Genomic DNA, 27,301 nt, shown 5'->3' on the forward strand with positions numbered 1-27,301 from the left:
CTCCTAAGTGCAGATGGTTTGGATGGAGCCATTTTTGTCAGATGTGTTCAGGAGGGTTTCCTTACTCAGTATGTAGACAGACCAACAAGGAGAGAAGCCATTTTGGATTTGGTGCTCAGCAACGAGCCAGAACAGGTGTCAAATCTCGCGGTGGGAGAGTACTTTGGTAAAAGTGATCACAACTGCCTTACATTTAGCATAGCCTTGGAGAGTGAAAGGTGCAGTTACCAAGGGAAGATATTTAACTGGGGAAAAGGAAATTATGTCGCTATCAGACAGGAGTTGGGAAGTACAGACTGGGAGCAATTGTTCCTCAGAAAGGGCACAGCAGACATGTGGAGACTATTTAAGGAGCAGTTGTTGCGAGTGATGCACAAATTTGTTCCTCTGAGACAGATAAGAAGGGGTAAGATTAACGAACCTTGGATGACGAGAACAGAGGAGCTTCTTGTCTAAAGGAAGAACGCAGCTTATGTAAGGTGGAGGAAGCAAGGATCTAGCACAGCTTTAGAGGATTACAGGCTTGCTGGAAAGGAGCTCAGAAATGGACTGAGGAGAGCCAGGAGGGGGCACGAAAAAGGCTTGGCAAGACGGATTAGGGAGAACCCAAAGGCATTTTACTCATACGTGAGGAATAAGAGAATGATCAGGGAGAAGGTAGGGCTGATTAGGGATAGCGGAGTGAACTTGTGTGTGGAGTCTAAGCAGATAGGGAAGCCCTAAATGAGTTTTTTGCTTCGGTTTTCACCAAGGAAAGGGAACTTGTTGTATATGAAAACTTAGAGGAGCTGGGATACAGTCTTGATCAGATCAAGATTGATGAAGATGATGTGCTAGAAATTTTGGAAAACAGTCATATAGATAAGTCCCCAGGACCAGATCAGATTTATCCTAGGTTGCTCTGGGAAGTGAGAAAGGAGGTTGCTAAGCCGCTGGCGAGGATATTTGCCTCCTCACTCTCCACAGGAGTCATACCGGAGGATTGGAAGGAGGCGAATGTTGTTCCACTTTTCAAGAAGGGTAATAGGGAAATCCCGGGCAATTACAGACCAGTCAGTCTCACGTCTGTGGTCAACAAAGTTGTGAAAAAAATTCTGAGGGATAGGATTTATGACCATTTGACAAAGCATAGCATGATTAAAGGCAGTCAGCATGGCTTTGTGAGGGGTAAGTCATGCCTTACAAATCTTATTGAGTTCTTTGAGGAGGTGTCAAGACAGGTCAATGATGGTCGTGCAGTGGATGTGATGTATATGGATTTCAGCAAGGCATTTGATAGGGTTCCCCTTAGTAGGCTCATTCATAAAGTCAGGAAGTATGGGATACAGGGAGATTTGGCTATCTGGATTCAGGATTGGCTGGTTGACAGAAGGCAGAGAGTGGTTGGAGATGGAAAATATTCTGCCTGGACACAGTGGTGAGGCTCTGTTCTTGGGCCTCTGCTCTTTGTAGTTCTTATAAATGACTTGGATGAGGAGGTTGAGGGGTGGGTTAGTAAATTTGCAGATGACACAAAGGTTAGAGGTGTCGTCGATAGTATAGAAGGCTATTGCAGGCTGTAGTGCAACATAGACAGGATGCAGAGCTAGGCTGAGAAATGGCAGATGGAGTTCAACTTGGATAAATGCGGAGTGATGCATTTTGGAAGGTTGAACTCGAATGCTGAATATAGGATTAAGGACAGGATTCTTGGCAGTGTGGAGGAACAGAGGGATCTGGGTGTGCAAGTACATAGATTCCTCAAAGTTGCCACCCAAGTGGATTGGGTTGTTAAGAAAGCATACGGTGTTTTGGCTTTCATGAACAGGGGGATCGAGTTTAAGACCCGCGAGGTTTTGCTGCAGCTCTACATGTCCATCGTGAGACCACACCTGGAATATTGCGTCCAGTTCTGGTCGCCCTACTATAGGAATGATACAGAGGCTTTGGAGAGGGTGCAAAGAAGGTTTACCAGGATGCTGCCTGGACTGGAGGGCTTGCCGTATGAAGAAAAGCTGGAGTTTTCTCTCTGGAGAGAAGGAGGAAGAGAGGAGACCTGATCGAGGTGTACAAAATAATGAGAGGAATAGATAGAGTCAATAGCCAGAGACTTTTCCCCAGAACAGGATTGACTGGTACGAGAAGTCATAGTTTGAAGATATTAGGAGGAAGGTATAAAGGAGACGTCAGAGGTAGGTTCTTTATGCAGAGAGTTGTGAATGCATGGAACGCGTTGCCAGCTGTGGTGTTGGAAGCAGAGTCATTGGGGACATTTAAGCGACTGGTGGACATGCACATGGATAGCAGTGAGTTGAGGGGTGCATAGGTTAAGTTACTATATTTTACATTATGATTAAGTCTCGGTACAACATCGTGGGCCAAAGGGCCTGTTCTGTGCTGTACTTTTCTATGTTCTATGTTCTAAAAGCAAATCAGTATAATATCCATTCACCAAGATCTCAAACATATCTACAAAGTTTGCTGCTGCTGAGGATATTTCATCAGTTTTTTTTTATTCAATAATGGAATGGGGGCATCGCAGGCTCGGCCAGCATTTATTGCCCATTCCTAATTGGCCAGAGGGAAGTTAAGAGTCAAACAAATTGCTGTTAGTCTGGAGTCACATGTTGGCCAGACCAAGTAAGGATGGCAGCTTCCTTCCCTGAAGGCCATTAACCAACCAGATGGGTTTTACCCTACAATCGATTCATAGTCATCATTAGACCCTAAATTCCAGACTTTTGTTGAATGTCAAACTTCACCATCTGCTTTGGCAGGATTCAAACCCAGGTCCCTAGAACATAACCTGGGTCTCTGGATTAACAATAAAGTGATAATACCACTAGGCCATCGCCTCCCTTAAGCAAGTGTGATCTTAAGAAAAAGCTAACACCTCAATGACCTCAAGAGCTCGTTAAATTTCATATTCTTAAATGTCCTTTTAATCAATGCTCTCCTCTTTTTAAACTTTATACCTGTGTTTGTGTGTGTGTGTGCTTTATGTCACATGTTCTGATTTTTCTCAATGTTTTGAGTTTTGACTATTTGGAGGGTTGGTGTGATCTTGTTGGGCCAAAGGGACTGTTTCTACTCTGTAGGAATTCCATTATTTTTTTTGGAGGGATATGGACCAAGCACAGGCCGGTGGGTCCAGTTACTTTGGAAACATGGTTACCATGGATTGGTTTGACTGAAGGGTCTCTTTCCATGATACATGATTGTTGAATGTATGATTAGATTTATTGTTGTCACATGTACAGTGGATAGTGCAGCTCTGTGCTAAAAATAGGTTAAGAGCTTTGTTGTAGCCAACCAACGGTTTAGAAAAAAGGGGCTGACTCCCTCCTTCTGACTTTGTCATAACAGAACAGAAGAATATAAGGAAAAGGACTAGAAATAGGTCTTTCTCCACCTTGAATATGCTCCATCATTTAGTAAGATCATGACTGATCTCATTTTGACCTTAAGTCTATTTTCCTCTTTGCCTTTACTCACTTCTGGATCAAAAATCTGTCTAATGCATTTTTGAATATTTTCAAATCCAGTCTCCACTGTTTTGTAAAGTAATTCAGAATGACCCAGCCACTGAGTTTAACAGATCCCAGTAGTGACTAACAATTCAAACAAGCAGCTAAATAGGCTGTTTCTCTCATAATGAGGAAAGAAAGATATTAAATACCTTCTTAGATACAATAGGGACAGCCATAACATTCTGATTAAACATTCCTGTACTACTGACAGAGAACTGTTGCACTTAATAGAATGAAAGAATTTAACCAAAAAGAAAACAATGAGTGATATGCATTGTTTTGTGTGAATTTGTTTTGAAATAATTGGATAATATTTTCACTAACATTTTCATAATGGGAGAATATGAATTTTAAATATGACATTGCACAGATTGAAACACTTTGGCCAAACCTAAGTAAATCATTTGATTTTATCAATTTGATTTTTCTTCATTAATTTAGTTTAAAAACAATAGCAGGATTAGGGTCTCTTACTTCTTGATTTACTGGTGATAGTGATTGTGTTAATGCATCCATCCCAGAAAGGCAGTGTACCTTTAAGAAACTGAGATGGCTTCACAACACATGATATCAGTGTAAAAGCCCATGTCTTATCATTGGTTCCTTTTCAGTACAGTAAAGAGTAGTCAATGCAGTCAACTATGTGTAGTTTTACACTGTAGTTGCAGCATCAGTAATCATAGAATGTAGAGTATGTGTAAGTCTAAAGATTTTATAATACTATAAATTATTAATATTGTTTATAAACTTCAAGACATGTGTGTCAACAAGAATCCGACCTTAATAGCATATGCTCGATGGGTTAACATAGAAGGTCATATCATACTGGCAGCAGTATTTGACCCAAGAAACCACATCACAGTGGTAGTAATTGGGTACTAAAATCTCGTGGCTACTAGTTGGGACTGAAAGCTAAAAGTGTGATAGTGACAGTTGTAAAGCGATTTTTTTTTGGTTCTGTCAGTTATCATTTACCTAAGTTCAGAACTAACATTTGCAAGCAATAAGTAAGACCACAGTGCTGCAAACTATACTGAAGAACCAAAACCTCAGCAGAGAAGGAAAGTTTGTGAGTGCATTTTGCCTTTCATTTACAAAAAATAAAAGGAGGCCACAAAGCGTTTTATTCAACAAACAGCAGCTTTGCAAGAGGCCCAGGATAGCCATCACAGCAATCCTGGGAAGATGTATAGCCTAAAATACAGGAAAACATCCTTCTATGTTTCACTGAGGCCTTACCTATATCCATACCATTTACTTTTGAAAACAGCAGCAAAGCAGCAGATATGGTGCCCATGATACCACTCCAATATGACCTTTGGTGTGAATAGCACCTTCATTTAGAGAAAGAAATCTGTCATCCACATCTGGTGTGACTGGCATGTGACTCCAGGTGCACAGCGATGTTATTGACTTTCCACTGCTCTCCAAAATGGCCTTGAAAGCCACTCGTACTAATCACTACAAAGTCTCAACAAAGAAATGAAACTGAGCAGATCACGTGACATTGACCGAGGAACAAAAGAAGACAATGGCAGAAAAAGTCCTGTCAACCCTTAAAGTCCTCCTGATGAGCATCTGGGAGCTAATGCCAAAACTAGGAGAGCTGTCTCACAGGCTAGTCAAGCATCAGTCTGACACAGTCATACTCAAGGAATCATACCTTACAGACAATGTCCCAGGTCCTTTTTAAATCTTTCAATACTTCCATGACTTGATCAGTTGGTTCATATCCTTATTGATACCAGGCTAACAGCTGGCTTCTCCTGCCAAGCTCTTGTATTTTTCTGTGCCATGTCACCGATATGTACATTGGCATATCTTAATCCTATCCAGACTAGCTTAATTTGCCAAAAGGGTCTGAAATTCCATGAATGAATAAAACAAAATTGTGGCCCAAGGGACACCAAGTGCCACAAGTGATTAAAAAAAAACTTAGTCAGGTCATTGTGGAGCAGTGTTCCGAAAGCTAGTGCCTCCAAATAAATCTGTATGACTATAACCTGGTGTTGTGTGAATTTTAACTTTGTACATCCCAGTCCAACATCGGTGTCTCCAAATCACGAAAGAACTCAGTCTTTGTGGTATGTGTTACGTATAGGGATGGACTCAGAACATATCATAATGGCAGTAATTATGAAACCACATTGCATACTTCTGATTGTAAAGCAAAATCTTACTCTAAGATTATCTTTGGTGGGTCTCTGTGTGGTGAATGGTTTATTTAATATAATAATCTAAAAGCTCGTTGACATATGAAGTGTCCAAAAAAAAAAATTTAAATTGAGTGCCTACTGATATTTTCATCTTTGTAAGTCACAGATCTAAAGTCTAAAAAAGCAACAATGTAATTTTATTTCAAAAGATCTAATTATTTGACAGCAGGAGTGGTTTTTGGATACATTTTATGAGAAGATGATTTCTCTATTCTATTCCAAAGATAGTTTAATTTATTGTTCACTTACAAATAAAACTGAGTGAGCATCACCAAAGATTTCACAAAATGAAGACTTATTAATGCAGCTATGAAATTGGATTGTAATGGCCGTGGAAGGGAAAATGAAAAAAAAATTGTGATAGTTTGAAGAAAGTAAAGAATGTTTTAGTAGTTTAATTATGTATACTATTAAAGGAATTGTGTATCTGAAGTAGAAGTTGGAACTCAGTATGTCATTGGCATAGCATCAATGAAGGTCAAATAGGTTAATTTTGGTGACAATGTCCTGAAATCAAAAATTGACTAGGAAACATCTGATTTGACATTATGTCATGGCATTTATGTTATCTGGAATAACATCATGAGACAGGCATTAGGTCCTTGCATTCAATAATGAGTGTCTGCTCTAGGAACCCTTTGGGAAGTTGAACTAACTTACAAAGGACCTGTTTCATTCCAGTTTTATTGACAAGATATGACCTCAGAAGCAATCTCTGCCAAAAAGATTAATAAAAAAAGTGAAAAATAATGTTGATAAATGCCATTTTAATGGCCATTAATAGCCAAGATTCCTGTTGTATCTTATTATTTTACTCTCCCCTAATGCTATTAACTGAGGCTATTACTGATGAAGTAAGTAGATCAACATTCATTTCTGTAGAAAGTTAATTGCCAGTATAGGCAAGATACAATGCCATCAGTTCCTCCATGTTGTTTAGTTGACCCTTTCAGTTCCAGGTCCATTGAAACCAAATCTCTGCCTTTTCGATCATATACAGTGATTTTATATTGTCTTCTTATAGTAATCAATTAATGGACAAGGGATTAGATTGCTATCTTAATTATTCAAAGTAGAAAATTCAGAATTCAGCAAGGGTATAATATGCTGTAAACTTTTCAAAATATTAAGATTGAGTTCTTATTCATGTCTATTAATATAAAATATCAGAAAGTGCCCTGTCTTTTGATTTTATAAATATTTATGGATGAAACATGATGAATACAGTGCAGGATCAGATTTGGAGCATTTCTGTGAGCTTGCATGGAGGTGTTCAGCACAGTTCACCTCCAAATGGCCAAACCGGTGAAAAATAACATTGCAAGTTGCACCCAGAGCAAAACAAATTTCCACAATCTTTTACATTCCTATGAAATCTATTCATTAAGAAGTCAGTCTTACCCATAAGACTGGTCCTATCCACAGATAGAATTGATAGCCATGGGGATTTCATTTGAGAGCATGGTTTTGCAGAAACTTAAAATTAAGCTTTATTTTCAATGCATCGACAAAAATAGGCGCCCATCAAAAGCTTTTAAATACTTGTTCTAATTTACAAAGGAATTGACACTGTGCAATAATGCACATAAAATTTGCTCTATCGTTGTATTAATACCATTTTCAGTTAGTTCAGGTCAGTATGATAACAGTTAGTGGATTGGACAAACTGGGCATAATAAGCAGAATCAGAATCAAGGAATTGTTATGGTGCAGAAACAGTCAGTTTAGCCCATCATGCCTACATGAGCTCTTCAAACCAGCATCATTACCTAGTGCTAATCTGCTTTTTCTTTATGTCCTTGCACACTATTTCTACCAAAATAATCATTCAATGCTCTTTTGAATGCCTCAACTGAACCTACCTGCACCGCATTTTCAGGCAGTGATCTACTCACTGTTAGATCAAAGTTTTTTTTCTCATGTCGCCCTTGCTTCTTTTGCACATCACCTTAAATCTATGCCCTCTTGTTTTTGTTCAATCTCTGAGCTGGAACAGCTTCTCCCCATCCACGCTATCAGATAAATTAATAGAAATATTTATATATATAAATATCTAAGAGATAAGTAGAATAGTGATTATGGGCAAGAATTTTCAATTTGCATCAGAACGGATTCAGCTGATGGTAATCTGCTTTAGAATTACACAGTTAGCTGCTGACAATGTTTCCAGTCAAATTTCCAAGGGCAAATGTAGCGCTATTATTTTAAAAAGGAGGGAGCGAGTAAATAGGGAATTAAAGACTGGTTTGTCTAATATCAGTTGTAGATAAAATGCTGGAATCCATTCTAAAGGATGTGATGATATGACACTTTGATAACATTAATGGGACTAGAGAAATTCATGAAAGGGAAGTCATGTTTGATCAGCCTACTCAAGTTTTTTGAGGACGTCACTGATAGAATAAATTCAATTCAATTCAATTCAATTCAAATGAGGGAAAACCAGTGGATGTTCAGAACATTTGATATTTGATATTTGTATTGGTTTGGATATTCAGAAAGCTTTTGATAAAGTCCTACAAAAGAAATGAGTGTGCAAAATTAAAGCACATGGGATTAAGATAATTCATTGACATTTTGCAGACAGGAAATAAACATTAGGAATAAATGAGTGCTCTTCAGAGTGAAAGGTGGAGACTAGCACTTGCAACATTTTGCTTCTATTTGATGTTCCAGCTGGCTGGGCCATGAGTCCAGAGCAAAAGGGCCCAGTCTCGGGATGCCTTAGGCATCTGTGTTTGGGCCCAGGCCATTCAAAATATGTATCAGCAGTTTGGAAGAGTGAGTTTATAACAAAATTTCAAAGTTTGCTTACAAAACAGAACTAAAAAGACTTTCGAGTGGTAAGGAATGGTGAATAGGCTTCACAGTGATCCAGACAAAGATGAATGAATGGTTAAGACATGGCAGGTGCTGTGTAATTTGGATAAATGTGAAGTTTCCCATTTCAATAGAAAAACAGAATTATTGCTATAAATATGTTTAAATGATATTAGATTGCAAAATTTTGGTGTGCCAAGAGACCTGGATCAGAATGTATAATGTCACTGAAGCAAACATGCAGTTCTACCAAGCAGTCAGGAAGACAAATTCTATGTTGGCTTCCATCGCAAGGAAATTTCAGCACCGGGGAGAAAGTGAGGTCTGCAGATGCTGGAGATCAAAGTTGAAACTTTATTGCTGGAACAGCACAGCAGGTCAGGCAGCATCCAGGGAACAGGAGATTCAACGTTTCCTGAAGAAGGGCCTGTGCCCGAAACGTCGAATCTCCTGTTCCCTGGATGCTGCCTGACCTGCTGTGCTGTTCCAGCAATAAAGTTTCAACAATTTCAGCACCGGAGCAAGGATATCCTGCCTCAACCATACAAGGCCTTGGTGAAACCACGCCTAAGGTAATGTGTGCTGTTCTGGTCACCTCACCGAAGAAAAGATAAATGTGCTACATAGGGAGTTCAGTTAAGGTGACCAGACTGATTCCTGAGATGGTAAAGCTGTTGTTTGAAGAGAGATGAGGGTGGTTAGGCCTATATCCACTAGAGTTTAGATGAATAAGAAAGGAACTTAATGAAACACAGAATTCTGAAATGGGTAGACAGAATAGACCCCCTTGAGATGCAAACAGAAAATGTTGGAGAACCTCAGTGGATCTGGCAATAATTGGGAAGAAAGAAACAGAGTTAATGCTTCAAGTCCAATAGGACTCAAAGTTTTGACAGCATTTTCTGCTTTTATTTGTTTCTTGTTCTATTTACGTGGATGTGTGAGTATGTGGGTGTGGGGAGGGAGTGTTCCAGAATGAGGGATCATGGGGGTGCAGTAGACCATTTAAGACTGAAATGAGGAGAATTTCTCCACTCAGCTGGTGGGGCACCTGTCAAATTTTCTACCACATCAGGCAATGAAAGCCAAGTCACTGAATGTATTTAACAAAGAAGCAGATAGATTTCTAGAGACTAAAGTTAATGAAGGATTTGGAGAAACAGAGCAGGAGTGGAGGATTGAGATGAATGATCCATGAAGATCATGTTGGATGGCAGACAGACTTGACGGGCTAAATGGCCTACTCTTGTTCCTATTTTCTATCTTTGTCTGTTCAAAAAAAAATCCAGTGTCGAGAGTGTGGTGTTGGAAAAACACAACAAGTTGGGCAGCATCCCAAGGAGCAGGAGATTGGGCATTTCGGGCATAAACTCTTCATCAGGAATGAGGCTTGTGGGCCAGAGGACTCAGAGATAAATGGGAGGAGTGGGGCTAGAGGGAAGGTAGGAGATGACTTGAGGGGTGCAGAAAGAGAAGGACTCACTAAGATTCTTGTAGAGAGATGAGGAGAACTTCCTTGGAAGAGTGAGGTTAAAATCAACTAGGAGAAAGTGAGGACTCCAGATGCTGGAGATCAGAGTCGAGAGTGTGGTGCTGAAAAAGCACAGCAGGCCAAGCAGCATCTGAGGAGCAGGAGAGTCAATGTTTCGGGCATAAGTCCTTCATCAGGAATGAGACTTGTGGCCCAGGGGCTGAGCAGCCAAATACTTACCTTATTATATTTAAGAATGTTTCTATGACCTAAGAAAAGTTATCCTATTAAATTACACATGGTGGAAGCTGCAACATGTTGAGAAACTTGCATTTCCTATGTAAGAGATCCTAGCGCAGATTCTGCAGTTAGGCCAACATTGTATCATCAGCATATGTGCATAATGGAACTTCTGCAGAAGCATACACCAGCAATGTTTTAGAGATTCCAATTTGGCTATTTATGACCCCTGATTGCCTGCAGATATTTAAAGGGCTGCTAATTAAAAGAATCAAACAACATATTGTTTGGCTTGATCCCGTCAGGATACTGCAGTGATTGGAATGTATACCTATGACTGCGTCATCAAATACCAGACCAATGCCATTTACAAGTTCGCTGATGACAGCACCACAGTCGGTCGAATTTCAGATGGTGACGAAACAGACTACAGATGGGAGGTAGAAGATCTAGAAAAATTGCTCACTGAGAACAACCTAGCTCTCAAAGCCGGCAAAACCAAGGAGCCCATTATTGACTTTTGGTGGGATGTTACTCATGCCCTCGTACACATTAACAGCACAGAGGTGGAACGAGTGGAGACTGTCAAACTCCCGAGCGTGGTCATTCACAACAAGCTTTCTTGGACTTTCAAAGGGTCTATGTTCATAGCTCTTTGAAAGTTACCACTCAGGTGGACAGAGCTTGTAAGAAGGTCTATGGTGTATTAGCGTTCATTAGCAGAGAGATTGAATTCAAGAGTCGTGAGGTAATGTTGCAGCTGTACAGGACCTTGGTAAGGCCACATTTGGAGTACTGTGTGCAGTTCCGGTCGCCTCATTTTAGGAAAGATGTGGAGGCTTTGGAGAGGGTGCAGAGGAGATTTACCAGGATGTTGCCTGGAATGGAGAATAGGTCGTACAAGGATAGGTTGAGAGTGCTAGGCCTTTTCTCATTGGAAGGATGAGGGGTGACTTGATAGAGGTTTATAAGATGATCAGGGGAATAGATAGAGTGGACAGTCAGAGACTTTTTCCCTGGGAACAACAGAGTGTTTCAAGGGGACATAAATTTAAGGTGAAGGGTGGAAGGTATAGGGGGGATGTCAGCGGTAGGTTCTTTACCCAGAGAGTGGTGGGGGCATGGAATGCGCTGCCTGTGGGAGTGGCAGAGTCAAAATCATTGGTGACCTTTAAGCGGCAATTGGATAGATACATGGATAGGTGCTTAAGCTAGGACAAATGTTCGGCACAACATCGTGGGCCGAAGGGCCTATTCTGTGTTGTATTGTTCTATGTTCTATGTGGATGCACTGGTTACAAAGGCCCAACAATGTCTCTTCTTCTTCAGGCAGCTGAGAAAATTTGGCACATTATTTAGGTGCGCTATCGAGAGTGTTCTGTCTAGATGTATCACTACCTTTATAGCAACTGCACCATTTAAGATCGGAGATGGTTACAGAGAGTGGTAAACAAAACCCACCCGGACAATCACAAAGGCCAACCTCCCATCTACAGGCCCGCTGTCAAGTAAAGGCCGCCAGCATTCTCAAAGATCCATCCCACTCTGGCAATGTTTTTCTAAAAACTCGACCATCAGAGAGAAGGTACAGATGCCTGAACACACGCACCAGCCGATTTCAAAACAGTTTCTACCCTACTATTATTAGAATACTGAATGGACTCACAATTCTCAACATTCACCCGTACCTGTGTTTTTGTTTTTGCTGGTGTTTACCTATTATTTACTTATCTCTGCTACTTAACTATGTGATCTGCCTGTATTGCTCACCAGACAAAGCTTTTCTCTGTGCCTCAGTACACGTGACAATAAATTCAATTCAATTCGATTCAATTCATGAAGGGCAGATAGATTTCATTGACTATCAGATCCTTGATTGTGGTCGTTCACCTTGGCCAACCAGGAAGTTTATGGTTAATGAAATCCACTTGACCCTTGTTCCAATCACTGCTGATATGAATGCAAATTGATCACCTTGTTTGAATCTTCCCAAATATAGTCAAGGAGGAGCTTGGAAAGTCATAGTTCTAAAGGGTGTATTTTGAAAAGAAGTTAATAAAAAGTTAAAAGTTGTTTAAATGGTCTGAAATATTCATCTGCATGCATCAAAAGAGAAAATGTCAGGAATTTTGAAACATTTTAAGTCAGCAATTTTTCTTTCTGCTTTCAAAGGTTTTCCACTCTTTCAGAGATCTTTTCAGCCTTTGCAAGGCAGAATGGTTCATGTGAATTTGTAATACATTATTCTTAATAAGCTGTTGCATATGCAGCTTGACAAAATGCAAATTTCAGAGATGTGCAAATTATTCTCAAGCATTTAGTAAATATGCTGCTGATTTACTGAGATGGAGCTTTAGTCTAATATTCAGTTTCACTTTGAATAGGTAATTATTGTTATGAAGGTGTAGAGGTGTTCTGTACCTTTAAGAGAGAGGGGAAGCTGGCAAGGACTGACTGAAAGTACAGAGTATCCTGAACAAGGTAAAAATGTAACATTTGGTCAAAACAAATAGCTGGAGTTGTGTTGCCATGGAACAAAGACAAATTCAAATTTGGCCAATCACTTTAAATTATGCCACAGATACCAAAATGAAACCAATGAAATAATCTGATGTTTTGGGGTATAAAATGGGACATTTTGAACAGTTAGAGGGAGAACTACCATAGCATCCTGAAAATTTGACTCTTTGGTCATATCTTCAGTAATGCACTTCACTAATTTTTCAGATACTTAATTTGTTTTAAAAGAGATAAAGTTATGACTATTTGGCTGCCTCAGTGATGCACCAGTTATGTTCTATAAAAATCCACCTCATAACATAATTGGAACAGTGGGCTGTGCACTCCCTAGCTGATGAAACTCCATTTACTTTACCAGAGTTCGCTAGCATGTTCACTGTTTTTTTGCTCCCACCCCCCCCCCCACAATTTCCCACAGAACACTGGGTTGTATTGTGATCCCCATCTCCGTGAAGTAATTAATGTATTGGAAACACACAGACATTTTCGGGACAAACTTCAGTCAGCATATGTAGACAAAATAAAGGCATGCTATCAGTTAAGAAGTATTGTTATAGACAGTCTGCTGAAATATCTGGCATAATTTCTGCAAATAGAGCAGATCCCAGGATTGTAAACCAATGCCATGAGAAATAGTGCAATTTAACTTAATCTACTAAGGTAAAATCTTACATGCATTAAGAAAAACATCAATTGAACAAAATAAAAAGTTTGTGAGATGAATTTGTACTTGCAGAATTACATTTTGTTTTCCTCAAAAGCTGCACTTGAGAATGTAAGTGTTTTTAAAGTTCTGTGATTTACATATGAAAGAACTGAAACCAGCATGTTCATTCTGAAAGATGAAAGACTGAAAAAAACAATCTATGTATTTTTCAATATATAATTCCATTTTCATCTCACTAATCTTTTGTGATAAATTCTGTGTCTTACGACCTTAGACTCCACAACCACTGATGGAGGAGCAGTGCTCTGAAAGCTAGTGCTTCCAAATAAACTTGTTGGACTATAACCTGGTGTTGTGTGATTTTTAACTTTGTGCGCCCCAGCCCAACACTGGCACCTCCAAATCATGCATTTCTGTACGTTTTTATATTAGCAGGAAGGCTGTTTCTGGATTCTTCCATGACCATAATTTCCCTGACACTCTCAAATGTTATCTCCAGATTGTGATCTAAATGACTGATACAGGAGCATTTATTTCTTCCTTGCAAATTCAACAAATGTCTGATCTGTTTACTTCTTTCAAGCCCTAAATTTTAACTACTATATTTCAAGCACTACCCCATAAGCATTGAGTGTATCATCGGTGTCAACTTCATATTCTGCAGAATGTTCTTCTAATAAACTGGAAACACAGTCTGAGCTGGTGAAACACCCTGTAATATTAGTGTCCAAACTTCATCTTCATCTTCATCTTCTCACTGACCATCTTCTCAAACTTGCTACCATACCTTTCAACCTTATCGTGATTAAATTTAGGCACTAAGAGTAGATTCTTAGTTAAATCAAATCCTTCATTGAAACTAGAATAATCATCCAACCTAATACTTCTTTTTTTTCCCTTTATTCCAAGCTTTTCTTCAATCAACTCTTGTCTTTAATCTCCCTATCTCTTTGGAGTTCAAGACTTTTTTATTTTGACGTCCCTTTGCTTGTTAATTTCTTAATTTGCTATTTCAAGCTTTCTTAACTCTATTTCCTTCATTTTTTCTGCATGCTCTAATACTTCTGTTTTCTCTACTCTTGCTAAATCCAGTTTATTTTTCATTTCTAACTGTACCTTAGCTAATTCATTTGTGACATCCCAATTTCAGGTTTACTTACTTCTAATTCTAAATCATTTGGTTCATCTCACCTTTATAAGATCCAGTTTTTATTTCTGCTTTTTAAATTATCAGCTAACATTCTCAGTTTAGCTTTATCAAAGAGTTAATAAACTCCACTGTTTTATGTTCCACTTCCAGAAAACTTTTAGCAACATTCAAAGCTATCTCAGACTCCCAAGAAATAAACTTCACCACAACACAGCTTCCTTCTGGCCAGAACCATCATATAGCTGTTACCATAACAAGAATCATAGAGTCATAGAGTTGTACAACATGGAAACAGACTCTTTGGACCAACTCATCCATGCTGACCAGATAGTTTAAATTACTCTAGTCCTATTGACCAGCATTTGGCCCATACTCCTCTCACCCCTTCCTATTCATATACCCATCCAGATGCCTTTTAAATGTTTAAGTTAAAAATCACAAAACACCAACAGTCCAACAGGTTTATTTGGAAGCACTAGCTTTTGGAGCACTGCTCCTTCATCAGGTGGTTATTATATATAACCTGGTATTTTGTGATTTTTAACTTTGTACACCCCAGTCCAACTCCAGATCATGACTTTTAAATGTTGTAATTGTACCAGACTCCATCAATTCCTCTGGCAGCTCAATTCATTCACACACCACCCTCTGTGTGAAAAGGTTACCCCTTTGGTCCCTTTTAATGTTTCCCCTCTCACCTTAAACCTATGACCTCTAGTTTTGGACTCCCCTACGCTGGGGAAAACAAAATTGTCTATTTACCCTATCCATGCCCCTCATGATTTTATCAATCTCTATAAGGTCACTCTTCAGCCTTCAATGCTCCAGGGAAAGTAGCCCCAGCCTGTTCAGCCTCTCCCATTCAAAACCTCCAACCCCGGCAACATCCTTGTAGATCTTTTCTGAACCCTTTCAAGTTCATCAAGATTTTTCATGTAGCAGGACATTGATCTTTCTTAAATCCAGTATAATTAAAAATCACAGGAGAACACCCCCCCCCCCACCCCCACTTATTATGATTCCAGCTGATCTTATCACTGAATAATTCACATTTCAGGCCTCAGCTCTTCATCAGACTTATTATTCAGCCCTTCATTATTCCTGAGGAAGGGCTTAGGCCCGAAATATACTCTCCTGCTCCTTGGATGTGCCTGACCTGTTGTGTTTTTCCTGCACCACACTTTCAACTCTGATCTCCAGTATCTTCAGTCCTCGCCTTCTCCCTTCAGTCCAACGCATCCATGCCGACCAGATATTTTAAATTAATCTAGTCCCTGACCTGTTGTGCTTTTCCAGTGCCACACTTTTCAGCGTTGGACTGAAGGGTCTGTTTCCCTGTTGCATAATTTTATGACTCTATCTGATGCCATTTTAATTTCAATGCCTTCTACGAATTATCATTGAAATCACTAGAATCAATTTAACATTGAATACAGAAGCTTAAAATAACCTGCGTTCTCACCATTTGCCAGCTTACAACAATTGCAACATGGCGTCTCTCGGCAGCTGATGAATATCATAGAATCACAGAAGTTTTTGAATTATAGAACCCCAATAGTTCAGAAGATGGATCTTTTGGCCCAACAAGTCTACAGATTACAGAGGAGGAAGTGCTGGATGTCTTGAAACAGTTAAAGGTGGATACATCCCCAGGACCTGATCAGGTGTACCCAAGAACTCTGTGGGAAGCTAGAGAAGTGATTGCTGGCCCTCTTGCTGAGATATTTGTATCATCGATAGTCACAGGTGAGGTGCCAGAAGACTGGAGGTTGGCTAACGTGGTGCCACTGTTTAAGAAGGGCGGTAAAGACAAACCAGGGAACTGTAGACCGGTGAGCCTAACCTCAGTGGTGGGCAAGTTGCTGGAGGGAATCCTGAGGGACAGGATGTACATGTATTTCGAAAGGCAAGGACTGATTAAGGCTAGTCAACATGGCTTTGTGTGTGGGAAATCATGTCTCACAAACTTGGTTGAGTTTTTTGAAGAAGTAACAAAGAAGATTAATGAGGGCAGAGCAATAGATGTGATCTATATGGACTTCAGTAAGGCGTTTGACAAGGTTCCCCATGGGAGACTGATTAGCAAGGTTAAATCTCATGGAATAAAGGGAGAACTAGCCATTTGAATACAGAACTGGCTAAAAGGTAGAAGACAGAGGGTGGTGGTGGAGGGTTGTTTTTCAGACTGGACGCCTGTGATCAGTTGAGTGCCACAAGGATCAGTGCTTGGTCCTCTACTTTTTGTCATTTACATAAATGATTTGGATGCGAACATAAGAGGTACAGTTAGTAAGTTTGCAGATGACACCAAAATTGGAGAGCAGTGGACAGCGAAGAGGGTTACCTCAGATTACAACAGGATCTTGACCAGATGGGCCAATGGGCTGAGAAGTGGCAGATGGAGTTTGATTCAGATAAATGCGAGGTGCTGCATTTTGGGAAAGCAAATCTTAGCGAGACTTACACACTTAATGGTCAGGTCCTAGGGAGTGTTGCTGAACAAAGAGACCTTGGAATGCAGGTTCATAGTCCTTGAAAGTGGAGTCTCAGGTAGATAGGATAGTGAAGAAGGCATTTGGTATGCTTTCTTTTATTGGTCAGAGTATTGAGTACAGGAGTTGGGAGGTTATGTTGGGGCTGTACAGGATATTGATTGGGCCACTGTTGAAATATTGCATGCAATTCTGGTCTTCTTCCTATCGGAATGATGTTGTGAAACTTGAAAGGGTTCAGAAAAGATTTACAAGGACTTTGCCAGGGTTGGAGGATCTGAGCTACAGGGAGAGGCTGAACAGGCTGGGGCTGTTTTCCCTGGAGTGTCGGAGGCTGAGGGGTGACCTTACAGAGGTTTACAAAATTATGAGGGGTAAGGATAGGATAAATAGACAAAGCCTTTTCCCTGGGATTGAGGAGTCCAGAACTAGAGAGCATAGGTTTAGTGTGAGAGGGGAAAGATATAAAAGAGACCTAAGGGGCAACTTTTTCATGCCGAGGGTGGTACGTGTATGGAATGAGCTGCCAGAGGAAGTGGTGGAGGCTGGCACAATTGCAAAATTAAAGAGGCATTTGGATGGGTATATGAATAGGAAGGGTTTGGAGGGATATGGGCCGGGTGCTGGCAGGTGGGAGTGGATTGTGTTGGGATATCTGGTCGGCATGGACAGGTTGGACCGATGGGTCTGTTACCATGCTGTACAACTCTATGACTCTATGACTCTAAGTCTGTATCAACCCTCCAAAGAGCATTCCATCCAGATGTATTCACACCCTGCAACCCAGCATGAGGTTTTAACCACTGCTAATCCATCTATTTTTGGATTATTGGAGGAAACCAGAGGGCCGAGAGGAAACCCGTGCAGACACAGGGACAACTTGCAAACTCCACACAGACCATCACCCAAGACTGGAATTGAATCAGGTTCTGTGGTGCTGTGAGTCAGCGTGTTAAACATTGTGCCACCTTACTGCCATTGTGTTATGGTGATACAGAAGGAGACAATTCAGCCCATTGGACTAACAATGTTAAATGCCTGGCTTGTTAAACAGCCATCATGGCCCTGTTGCCAATCTCCTGCTTTGTCCCCATGCCTTGCACTTTATTTTTGATGCCCAGGATAGTAGAGGAGGGAAAGCTTTTGAATCTTGGAACATGGGGACTGATTCTGGGGAAAATGGCACCCTAAGAGCTGAGACTGCAATTTGTTTTGCTAGTGGCATTTGGGAGGCTTTGAAGTAACTTGGCAGGTATGTGGGCTCCAAGGGAGAAGTGTAAAGGAAAAGATCAGGATTCACAAAATAGTTAGAGATGCAACAGGCATGAACACAGACAATAACAGGTCAGTAGGTGAATTCACAGCAAGGAAGAGAAAGAAATGAAAAGGGGGATGGTGCACAGAGTAGATGTAGAGTCGAGAGCAAAGTCCAATCAGATATAGAAGGAATGCTAGTAGTTGCCAGTAGATGGACAGATAAGGCACAGTCATGAGGAGAGACTAGATAGGCTGGGTCTGTTTTCCTTGCAGCAGAGAAGGCCGAAGGAGGGTCTGATTGAGGTGTGTAAAATTATGAAAGGGATAGAAAGGGTAGATGGTGAGAATCTTTTCCTCATTGCAAGTGTGTCTACGACCACAAGGCATAAGTTTAAGGTGAGGAGTAAATGGTTCAGAGGAGATCTGAGAATTTTTTTTTGGTGGAAGAAATATGGAATGTGCTGCCTGAGAGGGTGGTGGACACGAGTACTGTTGCAACATTTAAGAAGCATCTGAATGAGCAATTAAAATGCCAAGGTATACCAGGCCACGGACCAAGTGTCGGTAAATGGGATTAGTATGTTTTGGTGACTGTTGATTAGCATAAAAATGATGAACCAAAAGGCCTATTTTCATGCTGTATGACTCTATGACTTTCTGATTATAAGTTGGGGTTGTTGGCCTTGGAGAGAAAAAGGCTGAAAGAGATTTTCAAAACCATTCAAAAGCACAGTAGCTATGGCAAAGCTGTTCTGGCTGAAAAGAAGGAACAACAAGTGGACATAAATTTAAAGCAATCTGCAAAAGACAAAAGGGAAAAGTGAAAAAAAACATACTCTTCACTCAATGAGTTATTAAGGTATGGAATGCACTGCCTGGAAGTGTAATGGAAGCAAGATGAATTAAGGCATTCAAGAGGGTGTTGGTTATTACAGACAAAGAATTCCCCTGAGCAGTTTGCCTTTGTTACTGCTACTTATTCTTCTTTTCTCAGCTTCTCCTATTTGATTTGAGATTGCAACAATGTCATTTGATTGTCCTTCTCCATCTCTTGCTGTCATTTATCAATTTCTCTTCTAATCTTGCTCTGTTTAAGCCTTTTGTTATCACATATTTCTGTATGATCTTCAACCTCCCCTTTCTTTTTCCAGATGGTTCTAGCTCAATCACCCACTTCATCACATTTCCTGTCTCCCTCCACAACAGATCGCCATACCATTTTAGCCTTTTATTGGGCTCCTTTGTTCTTTGCCTTCACACTGACCTCCTAATGCCCAGATTCCTGATATTGTCCTTTCTTCTTACTCCACACATTCACACCATTCATCTACATCACATTAAAATCCAATTATTATTCATCTCTTCTTAATGTTGCCCAAAATCCCACTTGTACATTATTCTGTTATCTCCAGGGATATGCGCCTGCTATCTAAATTTCAATAATAACAAACAGATAAAAATTTGTAGAAGCACTTGTTTAAATGCTTGTAATAATACAAACAATCATACTTACAACCTAATTTGAACCAGTAGCATTGGAAATAAATTGGACAGGAAAAAGTATGACTAGAATGATAATTTGTACATCTGGACACCAAGAAATTCAAAGCATATTTTATTGTTGATTCATCCGAGTGATTAATGTATCTTTCGTATGTGCTTTTACAAAATGCATAACTTGGTGTGCCCAACAGACAGCCTGCAATACTTATTTATATCTTCCTCGTTTTATGACAGGCTGAATAAATCCATTTAGCTGAAGCTTTAGCAGCTTCAATCCTTTTAGCATGCTTGGATGTGAAGCTGAAGAGCCCATCCAGTTGTCAAAGAGTTAAATCTCCTCTAGCTATGTTATGACAAGTGACTCTACCTGAAGGACAGGCGAAGCATTAAGTGAATTTATGCATGAGCTACTCTGGAGAACCATTATTCTCTTGTGGCAGATGTAGCCCTTGGGTCATGCAAGGATTATTTAAAGCTCGCATCAATGTTATGTCAGCTGCTGAAAGGTAACTTTTAAGTTAGTTCAGCAACAACTGACACTTTGTTCACTGTCATTTTCTAATTGTTAAACATTATGGTGAAGTGAAAACAATTACATGATAAATACTACAGTTGGGTTTTATTCGTAACTTAAAATTTTACATTTGCTTTATATGTTAATAATGTTACACATCATATTATTTTGAGAAAAAGGATTGACTTTCAAATGCATTCAATCGCAGTTCTTACTCCAGTTTTTTAGCAGTAGTGTGTTCCACAATATAAAACACTGTCTGGTTACATTCAGGGATCAAACTGCTTGCTAACAGGAAATATCCAAGGAATGTATTCTAATCTGAATACTAACTTGATTGCATCAGTGGTGGAGGATGATCAATTTTTACGGACTTCCATTTTCAACACTGAATTCCAGAATTTAATAGCTATTTCAACTCCCACTAAGGCCTCATTTTGCTTCCTGGTTTTGTTTCTTCTGTATTTGGATAGCTGTTGTTTGTACTGTTTCTGCTATTTACCCTCAAAACCAGACTTGCTGTCAATTAGAAACATAGGGACAAAAGCAGGCCATTCAGTCTATTCAATTTTATTATGGACCAGACCAAACCTCTTCAAAATATATTAAGATAGTCTAGACCCTAACATTTTCTTATTTAAAAGGTATGTATAAGGCATGTGTTCCTAATGCAATTCAATTAGTCAAGCTATCAGGCTTGAAACAAAGCACATTTTATTCCTATACTATAATCAAAATACAGACCAAATAAAAATGGAAGAGTTGGCTTAACTGCAATTCTATTGAAATGCCTAACAAAATAATACACATTTAGCTACTACTAATTAACTGTTCTAATATGATAATATCCCATAAACACACCCTTGGCAAAGGCAAAGTCAGGAAAATAGATTGTGTCATACACAATTCTAGCAGCAGGAACAGAACCCCAGCTTTTACCTTTACAGAGACGAGAATAAAAGCTTCCACATCTGGCCTCAAGACCTCAGCAACGTCTGAAAGGCAAAACTAAAAATCCTGATTCTGTGGGAGTTTGAACCCCCCCCAATTCAGGCTGCATCTATTGTTCCAACTTTAAAAGAAAGACCCAGAGCCTCACAATTTGTTTACTTTATTGACTTTGAAGCAGACTGCTTGTTACCTGTGCCTCAACTTGTCTTCATCAAAAATGGACAAAATATGCCTCTTAATGCCATAGTATCGTCACAGTCTGTTCTACCATTTAACATGATCATAGCTGATTCAACACTTCAATACCTATTATTCACACTATCCCCATAACTCTGTACCTATTTGGGAATTAGCAAACTACTGTGATGATGCTGTTCCTTTAACTAGGTTATATTGTCCTCTTTTTTTTTCAAAAAAGGGTCATAAAGGCAGAGGTTCAGATATATCTAGAAATATCTATTTGAGAAGGTTTTAGTCTTTCTTTTATAACACTTGTACAAAGAAATGGGCGTGGCCAGTTCTCGCAGTTCAGTGTTTTGATTTGGTTTGGTTTTAGCAAGCAATTTTGAGGCTGCTGGTCAAAGAAACAGCTCCATGCTGATCTGCCCCTTCTCTGACATCTCTCCTCTAAGAACTTGTGTTTGATTTTATCTTTTTTGCCAAGGGGATGTTTATGGGGATGGTGCAAGCATTTGGAACAGCATCATTAAGTTGCTATAGAGTCAATTGGGTTTTCAGATAGGTTAAGTTATTCTAAATTTATTTATTTTTGTTTGTTTTTCATTCAGTAGTCTATTAATAAACTCTGTTTTGTTTAAAACGGAGTGGTTGGACCAGCTACATCACTCCTGGAATATCCACTTGAACCTGTTTAAAACAATGAGAAAAGTTAGGATCTGGGCTACCTTCTTGAAATGTTTTGAAGGGTCTGGCCTAATCCATAACACTACCAGCCTTAACTTCAAATACATTTGAAAACTAAATTTCCACAGCTTCTGGAGTAGAAAATTTCAAAGATTCACAACCCTCTAAGTTAAAAAAAACCTTGCCATCTCAATCCTAGATAACATCCCACTTAATTTAAACTTTAATTAACCTTAATTACATTGGCCCAGCCAGCAATGTCCATATCCCACGGATGAGTTAAAAAAATCAACGCACTGCATCTTATCTGCCTATCCTCATAAGAATTTTGTCGGTTTCCATGATTTGATCAATCATTCTTCAAAACACTAAAAACAACAGGCCCAGCCTGCCCAATATATCTTCATAAGATTGTTCTGCCATCCTGGGAACAAGTCTAGTGAACATTTATTGCACTCCCTCTTTGGCAACAATAGCTTTCTTAAGATTCAGGAGACCAAAGATTCACGCAATATTCCGGATGCATCGTAATCAAGTTGCTGCACAATAAATAAAACTGACGTCCTCTTGTAATGAAGGCTAATTTATGAATAGCCCTCTTAAAAGCTTGCCACACCAACTTCAAACTTCAGTGACTTAATGATGAGCTGAGCCAGGTCCCTTTGCATAACACTTTCCAGATTCTCACTACTAAAAAAAAATATATGTTCTTCCTACCAAAGTGGATAACTTTACATTTTCCCACATCATATTCTAAGTTCTTGCCCACTCACAAAGCCTGTCCAAATCCTCCTGTAAATAGTACAATGCACATTCCTGATTAACCTTGTATCACCTATAAATTTGGCAATGTTACATTTGATCTGCATGTCCAAATCTTTGATATATACCAAGAACATGTTAATCCTTCTGGTACCCCACCAGTCAACATCTGCCAACATAAGAATGACCTATTTATTCCTACTCTTGGGTATTGTCTGTTAGTTGATCCTTAATCCATGTCAGTACGTTACCTCTTATCTCACATGTTCTAATTTTGCCAACCAAACTCCTCTGGGGGAATCATATTAGAATACTTCTGAAAATGCAAGTACACTGTGTTCATCAACTTCCTTTTATCATTGTTATTAGTAATAGCATAAAAAAAATCCAACATGTTTGTCAATCATGATTTCGAATTGCAAATCCATGCAGACCATTTATTACATCCTTCATTTTGCCAGCATTTTACCGATTATTGATGAGAGACTAACAGATCCACAGAATTAGAATTAGAATTAATTTTATTGTCGCATGTACTCAAGTTCAGGGATACAGGAGTACAGTGAAAAGTTTACAAAGTTGCCATTCTTAGCACCACCTTAGGTAACCTAGGACCAAAAATCTTAGGTATAAAAATAAAGAAATAAGTCAAAGTTAAACATTACAGTCTTTCTTAGTACAATGTAGAAAAAAATGAAGAATTTCAGTCCTCAATTAGCCATGAGCCTGCAGCCACTCCACGCTGGGCTTCCCCACAAGGGCTCACACTCCCCATGAGGGCTCGATCCCTATCTCCCTGTTTCATTCATATTCCGTTCTTAAATAGTGAGTGACATTTGCAAACTTCCAATCTGCAACAAGCTTTTACAATGTTTTATACAATGCCCCTTGCCGTCACTACTATTTGGTGGCCTATGAATAACTCCAGAGTGTGGTGTTGGAAAAGCACAGCAAGCCAGGCAGTATCCGACGAGCAGCAGAATCGACGTTTTGGGCATAGGCCCTTCATCAGGAATGAGCCTTGTAGGCCGGAGCGGGCTGAGAGATATATGGGAGAAGGATGGAGTTGGGGGAAAGGTAGCTGAGAGTGCAATAGGTAGATGAAGGTTGGGGAGAAGGTGATAGGTCAGAGAGGAATGTGGAGCAGATAGATGGGAAAGCCGATGGACAGGTCCAGAGGGTGGTGCCAAGATGGAGGCTTGGGATTGGGATAGTGTGGAGGGAGGGGAAATGAGGAAACTGGTGAAATTCACATTGATCCTGTGTGGTTGCAGGGTCTGAAAGCGGAATATGAGGTGTTCTTCTTCCAGGCGTCAGGTGATAAGGGTTTTGCGATGGAGAAGGCCCAGGACCTGCATACTCTTGGCGGAGTTGGCTGAAGTGTTCAGCCACAGGATGGTGGGGTTGGTTGGTGCAGGTGTCCCAAAGATGTTCTCCGAAACGATTCGCGAGTAGGCATCCTGTCTCCTCGATATTGAGGCGACCACATTGGGTGCAGCACTATACAGGACCATCTCTGACACCTCCCTCCCCTTTTTGGACCTCTCCATCTCCAATGACTGACTAACCATGGATATCTACGACAAGCCCACTGACTCCCACAGTTATCTACACTACACCTCCTCCCACATTACCTCCAGTAAAAACACCATCCCTTATTCCCAATACCTCTGCCTCCACTGGGTCTGTTCCTAAGATGACCAATTCCAAATGAGAAAATTCAAGATGGCCTCCTTCTTCCAAGATTGCAATTTCCCATGTGGTTGACGATGCCCTCCAGTGCATCTCCTCCACTTCCAGCATCTCCGCTATTGAATTCCAGCCCTCCCAAAGCAACAAGGACAGAACACCACCGGTCCTTACCTTCCACCCCACCAACATCCACATACATCACATCATCCTCCGCCACTTCCACCACCTCCAAACAGACCCCACCACCACAGATTTATTTCCCTCCCCACCCCTATCAGCGTTCCGGAGAGACCATTCCCTCCACGGCTCCCTCATCAGATCCACGCCCCGCCATCAGCCCACACCCCACTCGCGACACCTTACCTTGCCACCGCAGGAAGTGCAAAACCTGCGCCAACACCACTCCCCAAATCTCCATCTAAGGCCCCAAAGGATGCTTCCATATCCGACAGAAATTTACATGTACCTCCAATGTCATCTATTGTATCCCTTGCACCCGATGTGTTCTCCTCTACATCAGGGAGACAAGATGTCTATTTGTGGATCGTTTCAGAGAACATCTTTGGGACACCCGCACCAACCAACCCCACCGTCCTGTGGCTGAGCACTTCAACTCCCCCTTCCACTCTGCCAAAGACAGGCCAGTCGCGAGCCTTCTCTACCGCCAAACCATTACCACCCGAGGCCTGGAGGAAGAACACCTCATATTCTGCCTTGGGACCCTGCAAACACACGGGATTAATGTGGATTTCACCAGTTTCCTCATTACCCCTCCCCCACATTATCCTAGTCCCAAGCTACCAACTCAGCACAGCCTTTCTGACCTGTCCTGACCTGCCTTTCCCACCTATCCACTCCACACTCCTTTCTGACCTATCACCTTCTCTCTCACCTTCATCTACTTATCACATTCACAGCTACCTTCCCCCTCAACCCCACCCTCCTCCTATTTATCTCTCATCAACACCACCCCCCTCCCCACCCACCGACCCATAAGCCTCATTCCTGATGAAGGGCTTATGCCTGAAATGTCGATTCTCCTGCTCCTCAGATGCTGCCTGGCCTGCTGTGCGTTTCCAGCACCACACTCTCAATTCATATCCCCACCCTCTGCAGTCCTCACTTTCTCCTATAAATAATTCCAATCAAAGCTCTTTGCTCTTTCTTAGTTCGAGCCAAGCAAATTCAACACATTGTTCTGAAATAGTTCCTCACTAATGCTTCTTTATTCAGTTAGTGACCACTTAAGGACCTAGACCCATGTGGATTGCAATTCTTTCAGATCCAGGCCAGACTAGAAAGAAACAATCTCCCCAATTGGTTTAAGGACAGACTATCAGTTGTGGAGTCTGTCCTTAAACCTGCCCTCATCTGCAAAATAGGCAGATTAATACATAAGTTTAGAAAGTGGTCAGTGAGTACAGTCAAATTTTTATTGATTTCTACTGATCCCCAAAGACCTCTTAGCCCTAATACACTCACCCTGTGACATTACCTCAAACACACACTTCCTTGATCACTTTTTATCTTGGCTAGTTTTAAGCAAATCATCCCAACTTTAAATGGTGTTTGCCCTGCATAAGATCATGCCACATGCTGAGATGTGTGCTCCTTAGTGTGTTTATCACAGGACTGCACAGTGCAACCATTTCAATGAGCAGGAGGTACAATATTTCCATGCCAACTGCATTAAACGTAATGGGCGTTGGTTAATTATGTATTGCAATCCACACACACATTTTCAGTGGCTACTCAATCATATCGCTATTATTTCCTCTAAGTAATTGCAGCTTTCCAATGGGAAAATCTTCAAACACATGATCTATCTCTGATTCTTCTTGTATCTTCCTCTTACGGCTTTTGAGCGAACACTGTGTAGATAATCACAGATGCTATTTTCATGCTAGTTCAGGCAAAATGAATGTCTCAATTACTTTAGCATCAGAAGTAACCACATTGGAGTATTATAGAGAGCAGCAGTTCCCTCAATTTTAACAAAAACTTGTACTTTTTCAAGGTGAATAACAATATTCAGCCTTGATATCATGAAGAATTGGTGAGAGATGCTCTTCTTAGCTGTCGTAGCCCTTGTGGCTACCTGCCAGTACAGGTACAGTTTTGTCGGAAGTATAACGGTTTGTGATGAAACTTATATTTATATGTCTTAATATCATTTATTTCAGGTTTGGGATCTTGGAGTTCTAAGTTAAAAATAATGGTTTATCCACATGTTTGGAATTCACAGTGAGCTTTTAAAAGCAATAATACCCATTATTTTTGATGCAGTAAAATGTGCTAAGCAGCATTCCTAAGAAAAGGAGTCCTAGAATCATTGATCCATTGAGGTCTACCACACAGGAAAAGACCCTTCAGCACATCGAATCAGCACTAGTCAAAAGCAGCCACCCAACTATTCTAATCCCATTTTCCAGCACTTGGCCCATAGCCTTGTTTGCCTTTGCATCGCAAGTGCACATCTAAATATTTCTGAAATGTTAAGAGGTCTTCTACCTCTACCATCCTTACAGACAGCGAGTTCCAATTCGCAGCACCCTCAGAATGAAAAATATTTTCTTCGCATCCCCTCATTTACTCATGTTCTGCATGAGAGATTGATAATGAGGGTAAGAGCATGTGTGATTTTAGGAAATTCGGCTAATTGGATCTAGAATT

This window comes from Chiloscyllium plagiosum, chromosome 7 (genome assembly GCF_004010195.1).
Source record: "Chiloscyllium plagiosum isolate BGI_BamShark_2017 chromosome 7, ASM401019v2, whole genome shotgun sequence".
NCBI lineage: Eukaryota > Metazoa > Chordata > Chondrichthyes > Orectolobiformes > Hemiscylliidae > Chiloscyllium > Chiloscyllium plagiosum.